The 5,045-nt window shown below is 40.9% G+C and overlaps 1 pseudogene; it reads left to right on the top strand.

The window, feature by feature from the left end:
- Positions 1-1,619: 1,619 nt before the first annotated feature.
- LOC116075390 lies at positions 1,620-4,361 on the top strand (annotated as a pseudogene).
- The last annotated feature ends 684 nt before the right edge of the window (positions 4,362-5,045 follow it).

The raw sequence follows: 5,045 nt of genomic DNA, 5'->3' as shown, positions 1-5,045 counted from the left end.
AGGCTCCCAGCCATCCATTGAACTGAGTACAGGGTCCCCAATGAAGGAGTTAGAGAAAGGACCCAAGGAGCTGAAGGGTTTGCAGCCCCTTAGGTGGAACTAGTAAGTACCCTTAGAGCTCCCATGGACTAACCACCAACCAAAGAATACCCATGGTGGAACTCATGGCTCCAGCCTCATATGTAACAGAGGATGGCCTAGTTGGTCATCAATGGGAGGACAGGCCCTTGGTCCCGTGAAGGTTCTATGCCTCAGTGTAGGGGAATGGCAGGGCCAGGAATTGGAAGAGGGTGGGGTGGTGAGCAGGGGGAGCGGGGAGGTTAGCGGGAGAGAGTAGCTTGCAGAACAGGATTTGGTTTTGGTTTTGGTTTTGGGTTTTTTTGGGGTTTGTTTGTTTTTGGAGGGAAAACCAGGAAAGGAGATATCATTTGAAATATGAATAAAGAAAATATCTAAAAAAAAAAAAGAAAAAAGAAAAAATGAAAATAAAGGAAAAAAGAAAATTAAAATAATACCCTCCATTCTATCAGATCTGCTGGGCAGGCTCTCTGCTGACAGAACCAGGTGAGAGAGGGAGAGATCCCGGTCCAGCTGAGCCTCTCTCGGGGCTGAGTGGGATGGTGAGTGATCTCCTGCCTCCAGAGAATAACCGCCCGGAGCCTGAGTCTGTCCAAGCAGGAACTCAGTTTTATTGTATCAATCTTTTCTTTATAAAGGGCTGAGGGAGGAGGCGGAGTTTTCTGCTGAGGTGAGATGATGTAGGGGGAGGGGAAAGTTGATGAAGGGTATGGGGTAACTGACTGAGCCAACCAAGTTACTCTATGTCAGCAGGAGCTAGGCAAAGGCGGGCTTAAGCAGGTTGTGCTGAGTCACTCCAGTATGGAAGTGATTGAGATAGTTTACAACACTTGAGCCAGGCTCAGGTTTGTCCTCAAGGCCCAAACCAGGGCCAAATAGAGCCCAACACTGATTCTCATTGATTAAAGCTGTATACAAACAATAACAGAAAACTTAAGAACTCATGGAAAATGAGCAACGTGCTACCCAATGAAAAAAATTGGGTCAAGATAGAAATTAAGAAATTAAATACTTTTCAGAACTGATTAAAAGTGAATGCATAAAATACCTGAACTTGTGGATCACAGTGAGAATGGTACTAAGAAGAAAGCTCATAGCACTAAATGCCTACATAAAAAAATGGAGAGATCTCATAAAGCAACTTAACAGCATACCTGAAAGCTTCAGAATAAAAGGAAGTACCAACCATCAGAAGTAGAGGGCAACAAATGATCAAATGAAATCAAGAAAATAGAAACAAAACAAATACGAAGAATCACTGAAAAAAGGAGTTGATTGTTTGAGAAAAGCCAAAAAGATAGACAAACCCTTATTGAATTAACTACAAGGTAAAGAGAGAAAATTAAAATTAATAAAATCAGAAACAAAAGGAGGGTTATAACAGCAGAAATTAAAGAAATTCAGAGACTTGTAATGACATTCTTTAAAAACATGTACTCCAACAAACTGTAAAATCTAAAAGAAAGTTAAGTCAAAATCAGATACAATTTAAACAGGTTAATAACAGATAGTGAAATAACAGTCATTACAAAATCTCCCACATGAGCCCCAATTCATACCACAGGAGCTCCTCCCTAGAAGACAGATATACAGAACAAGAATGATCCCCCCAGGATAGAGACTGCTCTGATTCTAGCCAGTCAGACTATGAGCATTCTAGAAGAGGATACTCTTATGATGACAGCATGGAATCACGAAGTAAGGACCCGGAAAAACTCAGAGAAAAAGACAAAGATGAAGATCATTGGAACAGTCCCAGAAATCCCCATCTCCTGAAAGAAGGAGCCCAGACCAAGAAGTAAACCAGAGTTCTACTCAGGAAGAACCTACAAAAAAGGAAGAGGAGGAGAAGGAAGAGGAGTTGGAGGAGGAGTTGGAGGAGGAGGAGGAGTTGGAGGAAGAGGAGGAGGAGAAGGAGTTGGAGAAGGAGTTGGAGGAGGAGGAGGAGGAGTTGGAGGAGGAGGAGGAGGAGAAAGAGGAGGAGCTGGATCTATGCTCACCTGCACTGGGGGAACATATATTCCTCCCGCAAAGCTCATGATGATGCAGGAACAGATTACAGATAAAAACAGCTTAGTATACAAGAGGATGAGCTGGGAGGCTCTGAAGAAATCAATCAATGGTCTCATCAAAAAGGTCAATATCTCCAATATAAGCATTGTTTTCCAAGAGCTCCTTCAAGAGACCACAGTCAGAGGGAGAGGATTGCTGTCCAGATCTGTTCTGCAAGCACAGAGTGCTTCTCCAATCTTTACTCATGTTTATGCAGCTTTGGTGGCAATAATCAACTCAAAATTCCCACAGATTGGAGAATCAATCCTCAAGAGCCTAATTCTTAATTTTCAGGAAGAATATCAAAAGAATGACAAGCAACTTTGCCTGACTGCTTCAAAATTTGTGGCACATCTTATTAACCAAAATGTAGCACATGAGGTTCTGTGTCTGGAGATGCTCACTTTGCTCCTTGAGAGACCAACAGAAGACAGTGTTGAAGTTAGATGACAGTGTTGAGGTAGCTATCAGCTTCCTCAAGGAGTGTGGTCTCAAATTAACCCAGGTGTCACCAAGGGGAATCAATGCAATCTTTGAATGACTGTGAAACATTCTACAGGGGTCTGAGATCAACAAAAGATTTCAAAACATGATTGAAATGATGTTTGCTGTACAGACGATAGATTCAAGGACCACCCTGTTATTCTGCAAGGACTTGATTTGGTGGAAGAAGATAATCAGTTTACACATATGCTCCTCTTAGAGGATGATTCCAATCTAGAAGATGTTCTTAATGTCTTCAAGAAGGATCCTGATTTTATGGAGAATGAAAGTACCCAGCTATAAAAAAAGAAATCCTCAATGAAGGAGACACTGATTCAAAGGCAGACCAAGACGCTGGAAGTAGCAAAGATGAGGAGGAAGAGGAAGAGGAAGAAGGAGAAGAGGAAGGACAAAAAGGCATGACAAAACAAAAATCAACCGTACAATGTATCTTGCTATTCAGCCTAGTTTAGATTTTGAAGAATGTGTATACAAGTTGCTGAAAATGGAGTTTGTTGAGAGCCAAAACAAAAGAACTCTGCAACATGATACTTGATTGCTGTGCCCAACAAAGGACCTATAAAATTTTTTTTGGCTTGTTAGGTGGGTGGTTTTGTGTGCTGAAAAAAAAAAAAAAAGAATACACAGAATCAATTAAAAGTATATTCAAGAAACAGTGCAACACAAACAAATTAAGAAATGTTGCTTAGATGTTTGCTCACCTTTTATACACAGATTCACTTCCATGGTGTTCTCAAATGTATAAACCTGAGTGAAGAGACCACGACATGGTCTAGTAGGATTTTTTCCAGGAGCTGTGTGAATACATGGGTCTTCCTAAACTGAATGCGAGGTTAAAGGATGAAACTCTTCAGCTATTCTTTGAAGAACTGTTACCCACGCAATAGCCTGTTTGCCATCAACATTTTCACTTCTATAGGTCCAGAAGTTTGACAGATGAACTTCGAGAACATCTGAAAAATACTCCCAGGTCATTGTAGCCCAGAAACCAGAAGCTGAGCAAAAGAAACCAGCCCTGACATCTTCATCTTCAGAATCTTCCTCAATGTCTGATTCCTCTGACTCAGAATCTGACAGCAGCGAGAGCAGCTTAGAGTCCTCCAGAGAAGCAAGTGACTCCTCCTCCTCCTCTAATAGTCAGAGCTCTGCCTCAGCTAAAGGTACAAGAAAGAAGAGGAAGGGAAGACCAGAGGCGAAGAAGTAGATAAGTTAGCCAGGAACCACCAGGCACATGGGAGGCGAGAAGGAGGCAGGGAGGAACAAAGGCAGGCAGCAAGGTCTGAAAGACACAGAGCTCAGAACTCACAAAATGCCGACTGAAAAGATCCCCTAGCAAAGCACATGGAAAACAGAAGCCATGAGAATAGTTACAGCATAGTTGGCAATGGCAGAGAACAGGGCTCGCACAGAGAGCCAGAAGACTAGCATGCCGAGCCAAAGAATAAGTAACAAGAGAGAAGACATTCTTTTTCTGAAAATGAGAAACACAGAACCTGAAATCAAGACAGTGATAATGTTAGAGGAAAAGACTGCTCCAAGTCAAGGGAGAGACGTAGAAATCATCCCAAGTCGAGGGAGAGGAGTAGAAAGCATTCCGAGATGATGACATGTGTCAGAACGGTGCTGAAAGAAGCTGGGAAAAACCTAGCAGATACCCTGAACATTCTAGAGAATCAAAGAGAAGTCAAGACTAGAGGAGAGAAAAGTCTCCAACAAAACAAAAATAATTCTAATGACAACTGAACATACCTTACGTTCAATCCAATGTCTTTTTTACATTGATGGATTTTATAGAGAACTCTTGTATACATTACCTGTTTGTAAATTTTAAAGATGTTTTCTTTTTGACATTTCATAATTGATGTATCTCAAGGTCCTTTGTGTAAAATCATAAAGAGATTCAACAACAACAACAAAAATCTCCCACATGGTTTAAGCACAGAATTCTTCCAGACTTTCAAAGAAGAATTAATGTCAATATGTCTCAAATAATTCCACAAAATAGAAATAGAAAAAACATTGCCCTATTTGCCTTATGAAGCCACAGTTACCCTGATACTCAAACCACATAAGACCAAAACAAAGAAGAAATATTACAAACTAAATTCCTTGGTGAACATGGATGCAGAATTCTCAGTAAAATATTTGCAAACCAAATCCAGCAACATATCAAAAAGATCATCTACCGTGGTCATGTAGGCTTCATACCAGAGATGCAGGGATGTATTCAAAATACATAAATTGATAGATTTAACCAAAATGAAAGACAAAAATCACTGGTCATCATATTAGATGAAGAAAACTCTTTGACAAAAACCAACCACCCTTCATGGCAAAAGTCCTGGAGAACAAGGGAGATGCCTCAACATCACAAAGGAGAACAAGGGAGATGCCTCAGCATCACAAAGGAG

Source organism: Mastomys coucha, unplaced genomic scaffold (assembly GCF_008632895.1).
Source record: "Mastomys coucha isolate ucsf_1 unplaced genomic scaffold, UCSF_Mcou_1 pScaffold3, whole genome shotgun sequence".
NCBI classification, from domain to species: Eukaryota; Metazoa; Chordata; class Mammalia; order Rodentia; family Muridae; genus Mastomys; species Mastomys coucha.
This window is presented reverse-complemented; position numbering and strand designations above follow the sequence as displayed.